Source organism: Lutra lutra, chromosome 1 (genome assembly GCF_902655055.1).
Source record: "Lutra lutra chromosome 1, mLutLut1.2, whole genome shotgun sequence".
In the NCBI taxonomy this organism is placed as follows: domain Eukaryota; kingdom Metazoa; phylum Chordata; class Mammalia; order Carnivora; family Mustelidae; genus Lutra; species Lutra lutra.
This window is the reverse complement of record NC_062278.1, coordinates 149,311,398-149,325,083: the sequence shown is the minus strand read 5'-3', so window position 1 is coordinate 149,325,083 and position 13,686 is coordinate 149,311,398. Positions and strand designations below refer to the sequence as shown.

At 44.0% G+C, this 13,686-nt stretch overlaps 1 long non-coding RNA gene across 1 annotated transcript; it reads left to right on the top strand.

The window, feature by feature from the left end:
• The first annotated feature begins 181 nt into the window (after positions 1 to 181).
• LOC125085532 (uncharacterized) lies at positions 182 to 12,353 on the top strand. The gene is made up of 3 exons (XR_007122973.1): positions 182 to 348; positions 10,666 to 10,859; positions 11,934 to 12,353. It is a non-coding gene; the product is annotated as an uncharacterized LOC125085532 (long non-coding RNA).
• Positions 12,354 to 13,686: the final 1,333 nt, after the last annotated feature.

The following is a 13,686-nucleotide window of genomic DNA, read 5'->3' as shown; positions in this document are numbered from 1 at the left end:
TTGCCTCTTTTGAACCACTACTCCAATAGCATCACCATGGGGTGGCCACACAGTAAATATGTCATAAAAACTTGCTGATGTGATAGTTGGTACTAGAATCTGCATCATCCAGTCAGCTAGCTCAAATTTATGGAGTTGTAGGCCCTGGGTCTACTTGAAAGATAGAAGGAAAAGACACATTCCCAAGTTCAGCTGCCTCGGGGGAGGAGATATGCTGAAGATATCAACAGTCTGGTTCTATTCATAGTACCTATTGTTCCTCTCCCATGGAATATCAGACCACGGGTCATGCCCTGTTGGACACTCTATGTCAGTTATTAAATCCTCACCAAATTCTGAAACTTAGAGGTGAGCTTTTTTGATGTTTTGGTCACTTTGCTTCTCTTATGTGACTCTCTCCTTATGTCACAAACTATTTTCATGGACAGCTGCCTCCCAATTTCAGATTAACCAAATAAGAGGGACATTTGGTGGTTCCATTCACAAAAAGAGAGACACATGAAGCTTTCTACTATACCAGGAGCAGAAACTATCCAACCTAATCATTAAGGACCTTGGGGTTCTAGGTAATTCAGTATTTAGGCCCTAAAAATTCTTATGAAAGAAATACCGGTCATGACCCCAGGTTTTTTGTAATCAGTATGGTAAAGGTACTCGTGGAACTAGAGATGACTTTGGAGCTACTAGGATGCCTGCTTACAAAGCTCAAGTGCATGGCTGCATGATGAGGTCTGCCAGTGAGTCTTAGAAGCTTCCATGTTCAGTTCATCCTTGGTCACATTAATGTTTTATCTACTTCCTGGCCACCATCTTGTCCTTGATGAAATGAAGTGGATGTGTGTAGGAAAAGAGAAGTTGAAAAGAAAATAGAAATGTCATTAAATATTGTTGGAGCCCACTGAGGGTGAGGCATTCAGTGGTGGGCTTTATGTACAGTATCTCATTCATTCTTTCTAAGCATCTATAAAAATGTAAGTATGATTGTTCCCATGGCCCACAGATGGGGAAATGGGTCTCATAGAGGTTAAGTAATTTGACTGAGGTAAAACAGCATAGCCTAGTCTCTTCGTTTCTCCAAAGCCTACATTGCTCTGGTTTAGGAATATACCACGGGGTCTGGCTGGAGCCATCAAAGGATGGCCCTACTGGCATTTCCTTTGACTCCCTCAACTACATTCCTTGGCCCAGTGGTCCATGAAATATACATAACATCCATACCCTTTTCACTCTCCCCAAATAACAGTTTCTGTACTCAAATAACTTTTGTATATACCCCTTTCCCTGGTCTTAGAGAATTATCATATCAGACCTACAAAGCCCATTAGTGGAGACAACTTAGGTCAAACCCGTTTTCCCCACATGTACTTCGCAATTGCAATGCTGTATTTAAAAGAAACATCAGCTCAACTTCTGTGGGAACATATGTGTTCGGGAAACATCCACTTAGCACATAGGCAGTGCCCAGCTTCGAAGGGAATGAAAGAGAAATAGAAAGAGGAGGAGACAAAACCAAAGGAAAGAACCATTTTTTGTTTCCTCCTTTGGAAATAAGCAGATGTCACCAAGGATGCCCAAAGGCAGTGAAAACATCCCACTCTCTCCTGTGCAATCCTTCGGGAAGGAACATGTGGGTCACGGACTGCTTACGGAATTGTTATTACAATTATAAGCATTAAGGAGTGCCCTTTCAGTCGATTAGCTGATGCTGCAGAGAATATATGGCAATAATATCACTAGCCTAATTTTCTGGGTCGAGGAAAGCCAAGGAATGGGAAAGAGCCTCTCCCTCCACTTCCTGGATCTTTGTGTGTTTGCCTTGAGCAAATACACCTCAAGATACAATTTTAAATTAAAAAACAAGAAAGTGTATTGGATAAATTAATCATGGCTGGTTTTCTACCTGGAGCAAAACTGACTTTCTAAGCGACCCATCCAAGCTTGCGCGGGAAATGGCGCAAAACCTGGGCTGGAGTTTTCACATCATGCTAGCTCCCTGACCAGTCCTAAATCAAGGGCTGAGGCATCATAGGAAGAGGGAGGCAGAGGCCAGGCTTCTCAGAGACACCTGCCCCTCCACCCCCCATCTCCCGGGATAACAGGGCTGCTCTTTTCTTGCTGCGCTGTTCTAGCTGCTGATTTCATTGTGCGTTGTTGGCGGATTTGAGTAGAAAATGGTATGTGGTTAATTATACAGCTAATGAGCTCTGGGGAGTTTGCTTTCAGATTCCCTCACTCTAGGTGACAAGTGGAGAAAGTGCCATGTAACATCTTCTGCCCTTAGGGAGTGAGTTAAACAGAGTGAAAGTCAGATTTTGAAATCAGCACATTCATAAGAGAAGGATCTGGAGTTCTTGGATTTCTTGTACCAGGTGTATCAGTAATGCCTCTCTCTCTTGCTGTAAAGGCCTTTTGTGGAGAGTAGGTGTCCCCACCTTGGTTATATTCTTTTCCACACTTCTGTGCACAGCTGTACCTGAGGGGAAGAAAAGAGGTGATATTTTACTAGCATCATTTCTTCCTGGTCTTCTGATGGGTCCTACAAGCCTGCAGAAATTCCAGAAATTCCAAACCCAGGAGTATGTGTCCCACCAAACAGATTTTAAATGTAATTGACTTTTAAGCACCCTTTCTTAGGAGGCTACCAGGAGTAATTTTCCACAATAAATAAGAAAAAAAAAAGTGGAAGATTTGGCAGTAAGGGAAACTGACAATTCCACACAGGAGTGTTGTACAGGAAAACCCCTGGACGAAAATGAGGGGAGGCCCAGGGATGACAGCTGTGTGGTGGACCTAGAGGACAAGACAAAAGGCTCTAGCAGAGAGAGTTTAACAAATAAAAGTAGAACCGATAGATCACTGGATACATTTCCCTGTGGAAAAATGAACGGGGAGGCTATAGGATGGTATAGAACAGCTAGAGATAGTTATAGAGAAAATGATGTAAATGAAAAAAGTAAGGCAACTATGAAATCCATATAAAATGAGAAGTTATACAAGAAGGAAAACATTGATGGTATACTACTTATACTACTTATAATAGAAGTATAATGAGATGAAAGATCTATGAGTGGAGGGGTAGAGGCTATAAGAAAGCTAAATATTTACCTGCTATTATGAGTCATTAGTAGATAGTTTCTAAAACTGGCAAATGAAGAAATAGCGATAAAATATATGTTTTGGTTAGCTGTGAAAAACAGAAACATGAACTGATAATGAATTAAACTAGACAAAAGTTTTTATTTCTCTCTCATTCAATATAGCTAAACAGTCTGGGGTGGTGGTGATAGTTTTACTCCACAGAATCTTCAGTATTACCCAGTCTCCTGTACTGTTGTTCTGATGGGATAGGCTTCCATTCCCAAGTTAACCTCATGGTTCAATGTGGCTGCTTGGGTTCCAGCCATCATATCTAAATTCCATCCATTAAGGAGGAAGAAAGAATGAAGAAGAAAATAGCTAAAGGATATGTTTCAGCTGTATTTTAAGGAAGTCTCCCAAAAGTTACATATACCACTTTTATATCCCTTTTACCTGGATTTAGTTGCATAACTATATGTAATTAAAAGGGGGAGTTGAACAAATTTTTTTTTATTCTGGAAACCACAAACTCAGCTAAAAATTGGGGTATGTATTTCAATGGGAGAATGGAAAACAGATACAGAAGAAATGGACATTTTTTCTACACATATTATTTAGAAATGTGGGAGTAAATTCCAGAAATATTTAAATTTATTGGAATTAATTACTGATTGGAGAATGAGGTTTTTGGATGGAGAGAGGTGGTGCATATTATTGCTGTATTTCATTACAAAATTTTGGACCTTTCTCTCTTAACTTTTTAAGAAATTATATGCATTGTATTATATTGATAAATAAGTTAAAAGAAATGATGGGGTTTCTGGCATGTAGATGTGATAGCAGGCTCTGAAAGTTGAGAAAATGTTTCTCTCTATTTTTTCCTTATCTTTATCCCCTGCTCATTTCTAAACCATAAGGTGAATCTGGTATTCTTAAGTTTCATTGCAAGTTGAAAAATTATGATTCCAAATTACAGAGAGATAATAATTGGGCTTATATGGTCTTTCATATATGGTCTTCCCTCTACTCTACTTTTCTTGCTTTCTTTCGAATATAAAGAAAATCTTCTTGGGTCACCAGTGTGGCTCAGTTGGTTAAGTGTCTGCCTTTGGCTCAGGTCATGATCTTTTGATCCTGGGATCAAGCCCTGCATTGGACTTCTTGCTCGGCAGGGAGCCTGCTTCTCCCTTTCCCTGCCACTCCTGTTGTGCTCTCTCTCTGTGTCAAATAAGTAAAATAAAATCTTTAAAAAAAAAAAGAGAAAATCTTCCCAATAGATATTAGAAGCAATTATGATGGCAATAAACAAGGGACACATCTCAGAGGCTTAAATAAGATCTGTTTGCTTCCAAGATCTTAGACACCCTCTTTTGGGAAGCTACATCTTTCTATTGTGGCTTTCCTCTTAATTCATAGCCTTTTAAACTGTAAAAAACAATGCAGTTTTAATCTGGAGACTGATTTCAACAGTTCAGATAATAGGTCATGCCAGATTTATCTTCCCAGTTTCTTTACTGGTAAATATTTCCCTCTTTCCAAATTCATATCCACCCCTGACTTAGAGAAGGTCCCATTGATTCCAGCTTTCTTGTCTCAGTGAATGGAAGTCCATGTCATGAATCCTCAATTCATCTGCTATGTGAAAATGATCCACAATCACTGAGAAGAAAATAGAATGTTAGATGAGAGAAATACAGTGCAAGGCCCAAGAAAGTGCCTGGGAGATAGTGATCAAAATGATATCAGTAAAATTATTATTAGCTGTGCAATCATAATTTAATTGAAATTCAATTTACTATAGTTGGATTTACCAAATAGTAGGTTGGATTTTTTTATAGGTCATCTCTGACTTTGGACAACCCTGCAATGCAGGTATTACCATCTTCCTGACTTTAGAGAGAAAGAAGTAGCTCAGATATATGTCTTAGCTACACCAAGGTGTAACAATGAATTAGTGGGGTTTGGGTTTTAACTCAGGACTGTCTGACCTCAAAATCCATGTTCTCTCTCTCTTTCTCTTTTTTCTTTAAGATTTATTTATTTATTCTGGTGGGAGAGGGGCAGAGGGAGAGGGAGAATGAAACTAAGCAGATGCCCCTCTGAGCTCTACCTCATAACCCTGAGACCGCAATCAAAGCAGAAACCCAAGAGAACAGGAACTGAATCCCATGCTCAACGGACTGGGCCACCCAGGCACCCCAGAGTCCTTGATCTTTGGATGGCATGACTTTGAATTTCTGGTGGCTACCCCATCCTAGGTCCAGGCGTCCAGTATGTTCTAAACATGTCTTAGGTGCTGTGCTTAATGAAGAGCATATAACCGGGCCAAACAGGATTCACAGTATTTAGTCTCCCTGTTAAAAATGCCCTGGTTCTGTTGACCGGCTATTCCATTATTGAAGCGAATGTTGGCAGTGCCGCATGCATATCCTCTGACCCTTACCAGCTCAGTATGTACCATCTGATCTCAAACGTCCAGCACCTGCACTTCTTTCATCTGGAGCTGTCTGTTGTCACTGGCTTTGCTAACAGGCCGGAAAAACTGGGGAGTTAATGCCACCTAGGAGCTCTCCTCTATTTTCTTGTTTTTAAAGATTTGATTAGCACCCAGAGGGAGAGGGAGAAGCAGGCTCACCCCGAGCAGAGGGCCCAATGCTAATCTCCATCTCAGGACACTAGGGTCCTGACCTGAGCTGAAGGGAGATGCTTAATGACTGAGCCACCCATGCACCCCTAGGAGCTGCTCTCTAGTAATGATGGCTGACTGCTGGTGTATCAGTACGCCAACTCCCTCGCCCCTTGTGTGGGATAATTGAGGTGTGTGTCCTCTCCTGGCCCTGACAATCCCCCACAGGATTAGGTTACAGTTGTCCCCAGTGATAACTGGCTGGATAATGAGCTTTTGTTGGCCGCTTTTCCTCCCCCTCGCTGTTTTCCACACCCTTACGGTGTTTCCCATAGTTTCCAAATAATGTCTTTGCATTCAGATTCTTGTCTCAGCTCTTCCTTGTGGCAGTAACTCAAACTGAAACAGCCTCCTTATCTATAGAAAAGTTTAGGACTAGGTGGTTTGGCTTAAAGCACAAACATCATGGATGAAGTCAGGCTTGAACTTGACTTTGACACATGGATAGGATTTGGGTAACAGGTGGAGAGGAGGGGACAGCACAGGTGAAGGTGGCCAGATGTTCAGGGGGGCAGATGAGGAAATGGAGTGCAGACTGGGGGTGGACTTTGGTTCTGGATGATGAGATCAGACTGTAATGGAGGAAAAAGAGAGCATGGTCATCAGGGAACAGAGCACTCTCCCAGGTGCTTGAGCAGGGCCAGGAACTGTCAGACCCATTGCTTTTGGAGGCCATGTCTGGCCGGGAGCAGGCAGATAGGAAGAGGAAGGAGAGTGCTGAGTCAGAGAAGCCAGTGGGAAAACATGCATGTGATGGAAATAGGAAGAAGGCTGCACCTACAGTGGAGGCAAAAATACAGTGAGGAAGGGTAGTTGTGAGTGTTTAGTGGCTGACTAGCTACAAAGGATGCACGCGCGAGATGAGTCAGTGGCGACTGTTCTCCTCAGCCCACAAACCCTGTGCCTCACGGTGGGAGCAGCACTAATGACAGGCTGTTGCCGCTGACAGGAACCAATTCCCTCGCATGCTAAAGCACACTCTGTCCCTAGCTCTCCCTGCTTCTCCTTCCCAAGGCCACGCTGAGCTCCTGTTGAATGGCGGCTCCTATCTAGAGGGCACTTTTCTTTAATTAACTGAAACCAACTTAGGCTGGGGTCCGACAGAGCAGGGCTCAAATCTTACTACTGTTTCCCAGGTGTGTGGCCCTGAGCAAGCTTGGAAATGTCCTGAGCCTCAGTTTCCTTCGCTTTTCAATGTGGATAATAGTTAGGAGTTTTTCTTTATGATGGTGCTTTGAGGATTTAACAAGATTAAATGTGGAAATGGTCATCACAGTGTGTGGCTCCCTGGTAAGTGCTCAGGAAATGACGTCCATTATTCTTATCAGAGTAGGAGGAACTGTCTCGCCCTTGCAACGGCTGTAAAAAAAGAGGACAATTAAAGTAAAAAAAAAAAAAAACTATATCAATATCTGTATCTAAATAGCTATTTCTGTTGTGAAAAATAATTTTCCCTCTACTCTTCTAGGTTCTTGCCGGAGAACCCCACGTAATAAAAGGCAGATTAACAGGAGGAAAACAGAATTTTAATAACATGTAGACTTCCTGTACCTATGGGAGATACCCAGGAGAACTCAGTAGCTCCCTGATATGGCCCAAGCCACCACCTTAAATACTATCTCCAGCTAAAGGCAGAAGGAGATGTTGAGGGCTTGGGGACGCCAGTTATAGGAGGTGACCAGGAAAAAACACAGTACCTGAAGGTAAGTTTGTTATGCAGATTTAAGTCATTGTTTCTCTGTTGCTAAGAGCTTTAGAGACTTGGAGTCATCTTTCTCTTCCTGGTACCTAGAGGGAGACACTCTTACACATGACGATTTCCCTTATAAGCGTGAATGTCCCCCACGAAAGAAAAATTTCTACTCAATTTTCAGAGCATCACCTGTGTCTGCTGTTTCTTAAGAATACTGGGCCAAAAACAGTTGTTATACCAAAGGAGCATATTTAGGGATGGTATATTCTGCTCCCCTTTCACTGTCTATCGTTTTGAGGCCTAGAAACAGATAATACTGTTCAGGATTCTGCAGGAGGCTCAGCATTAGGATTGTGGATGAAGAAATAATCGTCTCAGCTCAGGACAATTTTTTCATCTCTAGATAGCTACAATATTGGGGGAGTTTCTATTCTATTCTTTGTGCCAGAGATCATATCCCATTTCATGGATGGTTTTAGGTCAATAAGTAGGTCTATTTTTTGCTCTTCAAAAGGCTCCCAAACACAATTCATTTCAAACAAAAGTCACCACCCACCTCGCCTCCCTTTCATGCTCCTAACCATGAGAATGGTCCCGCACACACAGAACTCCAGCCCTGCTCAGCTGCTCAGTGGGGAGGAATGGCAATGTGAATTCTTAAACACAGACCTGAGCTAAATAGGCACAGTTTTCTTGTACAGCAAGGATGACAAAGGGAATGCACCCTCTTTCATTCTGTTCTCAAGTCCGTGCTGACTGATTCTTCAGCCAGCCAATTCACAACGCAGCATTTCAGAGAGTGGTTATTTAGTCTGAAAAAAAGCCTCTGAATTGACTAGGATGTCTTCATGTGGCATTTTTCTTGGGCTTTCTCAGTGTGCCTGAGGCTCTCTATTCATCCTGGGCTGATTCCTAGGTAAGCCATTAACTGGGCCTTCTCTGCCAACCTCACACCTGGTTGGCACTGGTTCCCACGGTTGCCCCGGTCACATGCTGCCAGGCTGCTGGTGAGGCTGGACGTGTGCTTGCACACAGATCCTTGGTTCTCCTCTGCTCATCAGAGGAGGCCACTGTGGCGCAGCTCTTAAATGGACCTCCTGTGACTAACGTCTCCCATTGGATCAAACTTCGTGATTTCTGATACTTAGCAGAAATCTCTAAGTGCTGAAAAAGGCTTTCCTAAATCTCCTCAAAATCAAAATGGCAAAAGTCTGAATGGATTGCTCATCTCTGTTTTCAGGGGCTTAGGCCTGCAGCTGACCTGGGGAAGAGAAGATTTCATTAGTCCACCCTGTCTGGCTTCTTTAGAGCAAGATTCTGTCCACTAAGAACAACACCTTGCATGTGGAGCTGCCTGGGTGAGGCTTCCAGGGGGGAAGATGGGGAGTTTGGAGAGGAGGAGATACACATCTTTTAATAAAGGCTGAAATGTTAAATTGCAAAAGAGGAGGAAAAAATCATTTTGTTTCAGTCTGGTGCCAGCACTGGCTAATTATAGAATGGAATGATTTGAGAATTCAGTTTCCTTCTCTAGAAAAGAGCTGGAAAACTACTGAATGTGGTGGCACACTTCAGGCCACTGTAGCATAGGGAGTCACCACAGTCCAGTGGTACTTCCTCTGGGACATCAAGGTTGTGAGGTAACCTGGTGTAGTAGAAATTCCTGGTGTCCCCCAGCCCATTCCTTTAGGACGCCAGCATGCCACCCCCAGCTGTTGTGGGTGTTGGTTACTAATGGCTCACAGCTGTCCCCTTCTCCATAGAAGGTCTCTCTTTGTTCTGTGCTGCCATGCCCAGCAATGGTGGGTGTTTACACCTCCTACTCCACCCCATCCCTACCAGGCAGCCCACAGCAATGAATGACTATCACTGATGGTAAAAATCCCAGTCCCTTGCTTCTAGGCAGGACAAACATGGTACAGTTTACTTCACAGAGCTCACCGTGAGATTGGCTGAAACTACACTTCATCTGAAAGCACACTGTTGCTTAGACTTTTCATCTGTCTTATCCTGCGCCCCTCTTTTCCCCCTGAGTTTCACCTGAGAGTGCTTCCTCACTAAATCACAGGCCTAAGAACACTTGCCTCAGGCTCTGCAATCTGCAGAACCCAACCTAGGACACCTGGCTTATCCAGGAGATAGGCTGAGAGTTGGTTGTCTTCTTTGTCAGAGGTAGCGTAAAGTAGTGCTCTCCCTTCTCTCTCCCACAATGCCCTCTGAGTAGATTCCAACTTAATCGTGGGCACGTAGAGGCTTCTCTTTGGTAATGACTTGCCTGACTATGATCCTCTTAAATTAAAAACATGTTTTTTAAAGATTTATTTATTTCAGAGAGAGAGGGAGAGAGAGAGAATGTGCATGAATGGGAGGGGCAGAGGGGCAGGAGTGAGAATCCCAAACAGTCTCTGAGCAGAGCACAGAGCCTGACACCGGGATCAATCTCATGACCCTGAGATCATGACCAGAGCTGAAACCAAGAGTGGGAGGCTAGACTGACTGAGCCACCCAGGAGCCCCCTTAAATAAACAGAAGGAAAGGAAAAAAAATCTTAACTGCCTATGTGCTAAATTCTAGTTGTTCAGTTGGACTTTTTCATAAGAATGCTTTGTCAGTGGGCATGGGATTCTTAGAAGTTTTCTACTAATTAGAAAGTGACTCTCCTCGCCCAACATACTTCCACAATTATCCAAGTACTACAGAAAATTATACTTTTGATGTTCATTCCATGTGTTTCCCTTCTTTCTGCCAAAATCATGACTTTGAAACTCAAGAGTTTCCTCTTAGAAGTAATTATCATAGTTTCTTTAAGTGTATTAGAGTGCCCTTCCCTTTCCAAAAATTCTATCCATATAAACGTTCCAAAAAAGTGAATGCTTTTTATTTCATTTTTGTAGGGCTTTTATTCTGAGTGGTTTGATTTAACACAAGTGAGAGGGAACTTGAGCACATGAATGGAAGAGCCTGGTAGAAAACTGTAAGAATTCAAGGGCAGTGGCTTTCTCTAGTATTATCCCCTCCGTATGATTCTGTCTCTTGGTCCAAAGGAAATGTCTTAGGTGGGGCTCCTTTCGCAGAAGCACACCCTGAGATAAGAATTTACATGAAAATGACTTATTAAGGAAGTGTTATGATGAGGAGTAGTAAGGCAGCAAAGCACAGACAGGGGTGGTGTGGAAACTGATATTTCTGGTTTTTTCTCTGTGTGCAGAACAGCTCCAGCAATCTGAAGAGGTGTCCGAAATTGGTCACAGGGACTGCGTGTCCAAAGTCAACTGAATTAGAACCTGGGAGAGGAGCACACAGAAACTGTCTTAGCACCCTCCCCCACCACGCCGGCCCCGGAGAGGGGAACTGGGCGGAGGACTGACAGAACCCACCTCGGGGAGGAAACTATACAGAGAGGTAGGATATCTGGTCCAAGCAGATCTGAATTTGAGGCATTTAGACCAAAGAATATGGTCTATGCTACATTCCAGCCACCACATTGCGGTATATACCACCTCTTGGGTGTCCCAGCCCACCCTGCTTGCTCTACGTTGACGATGACCAAACTCCCCTGGGGCCTATTGTCAGATAGTTCTGAGTTAATCAGGTTTTTATACAGTCAACTGGGGTTGGATAAATCAAATCATGGGCATGTATTCTGATAACTGTGGATGTCAGTATCTGTGTGAGCAGCTAAAGATTCATGAAGCCGTGAACGGAAGGGAATCAGGTCGCGCCGCCCCCCAACATGCTGCTTGGGCATATTGATTATTTTGAGCTGAAGGCACTTGAGAAATGGCAGATATGGGAAGGGCTTTCTGCCCTCACCCTTTCTACCTAAAAGCAGACATAGAATTTCCTGCGAGAAAGGTGTCCTCCCTGTACCAGGGAGATAAGAACATTCTTTTTTTTTTTTTTTTTTTAAAGATTTTATTTATTTATTTGACAGACAGAGATCACAGGTAGACAGAGAGGCAGGCAGAGAGAGAGAGGGAAGCAGGCTCCCTGCTGAGCAGAGAGCCCGATGTGGGACTCGATCCCAGGACCCTGAGATCATGACCTGAGCCGAAGGCAGTGGCTTAACCCACTGAGCCACCCAGGCGCCCGAGATAAGAACATTCTTATCACCAGAGACGAAGAGTCAATGCCCAAACAGACCTGTACAAACCAACCTATTAAGTGAATCCTTCCCTTCTCTTAGTTTCCCCCATGTACTTCCTAGTCTCCACTCCACTATTTCCTCCCTCCAGCCCAAGCCCCACTGTCTTGTGATATCTCCTCAATGTATTGTTCTTTATGTGACAAGAGCTAGAAGCTTTTGGGCCTAATGGCTTCTTCAGGTCTTCATTTTCCTTCTGAAAGTTCCCATGTACACCTAAATATTTTAAATCAGTGTGTATGCTTCTCTCCTGCTGATCTCTTATGTCATTTTCATTCTTGGGCCAACTGCAGAAGCTAAGAGGGTAGAAGGAAGTTGTTCTTTCCCTATAGAACACAAGCAGCAAAACCAGCAGATCATCATCTCCTAGAAGTGCTGGAGGGTTGGTTTACAAATCTCCGTGGAGAGCAGAGCAGGTGAGTGATTCCTGAAGAGTATGGCGGGCTTGTGGCCGCCCTTCTGAAACGCATGGCAGATCCTCAAGCAATCCTTCTGGGACTCAAAGCAGGTAAACACAGACAAGAGAAGACAGAGTGGCCCTGTGGCTGTGAAGATGGGAAACTGGAAATAAATCCAGGTGTGAGAGGTTGCTGATGGGGATCTTTCCTTTGTCCCTGAATGTTGCCTGTGGACCACATCTGAAAACAATAGTACCCCACCTTCTGGAGAGCTGCGAGAGAGTAACATAAGGGACCCACCTGGGTTTGCCAAGAACCTGCAAATAAAAATACAGGATAGCCACTTAAGTTTAAATTCTAGGTAAACAATAAATTACTTTTAGTACTCCTAACTGTTGTAGCATGCTGAAAATTTGTTTAAGTAAGTGTGTCCCATGCAGTGCTTAGAATATAATCTTACAGAAACAATTTGTTTTCTTATCTGAAATGTAAATTTAACTGGCAGTCCTGTCGTTTATCTGCAACCTCAGGTCCAGCACTTCCAGTCCAGTCTTATCTTATCAAAATGTGGAAGGAGTATCTCTGCTCTCACCTGTTGGCAGCCCAGCCCCACCTCCCCACCTGTCTCCTTACTGAGAAGACTGGGGGACGAGAGGGTCACTGGGGGCAGTCTTGTGGAGAGAGCATTCTGCGGAGTGAGGTTGTAGCTTTCCTTCCCCACAGAGGAGGAAGCGAGAGTTGTGGTTTTCTGTCTGAAGCAAGAAAGATGCAAAATCCTTGAGGGCACTTGTAAAGATTAGAGGTATGTGCCCTGCAAGGACAGGAGATTTTGATTCTCTGGTTGGAGGGAATCTCGCTGATTAGCCCCTGTGCCTGCAGAGCAGGGGAGGAAGAGTGAGGAGGCAGAGGCAGGGCAGCAGGAGACGGGATTGTGCTTCCAATTTGGTTTGCCTTGGCAAAGATGAACCCCAGCATCCAAGGGAAGCTACACAAGGTAGCTGGGCTTGAGTTGGTGTTCTCACAAACCCCCTCCTGGGGAATGCCATTGGGCAGAGGCTGTGGGGCTGGGGGGCTGTGGAAGGGTGAAGATTGAACTGGACTGCCACTTCAGGGAACTGGGGGATAGGGAGAAATCTCGAGGCTCTGAGATAACTCACCCCGTGCTTACCAGCACTTAGAAGCCTAACACAAGGTCTGGAGGTCCTGAGGGCTAGAAGGTGAAGGCCAAAGAAGCAGCCACAGCCACCGAGAAGAGGCAGGTCTCCATGGCCAAGGAAGTAATGATGTTTCTGCTCTCCCTGCCTCCTCCTGCTCTAATCGGTTTCTCAGCCTCAGAGGTGGAGACTAGTACGGAGGGAGAGTGGTGTGGGTAAGCCACCCCCGTAAACACACACGCTGTGTCTTTAGCCACAAGTGCAGTCGGGGGAGGGGGGAGGAGAATCTCTGGGTGCCCGTAAGGTGAAAATTTAAAACTGGTCCAAACCAATTTTAATAATGAAAAGTGACGAAATACTTTGGAATCTCCCCAAGTTGTAAAGAGAAAATGTGGATTTGATAAAATGGGGGTAAAAGCAGAGATGGGAAGGAAAAGAATTCTTTTCTAACTCCGAGGGACATAAAAACGCTCATAAACCAATGCCATCTAGCAAAACGGAATCCAACAAGGGCAGATTCTCCTGGTGATGTG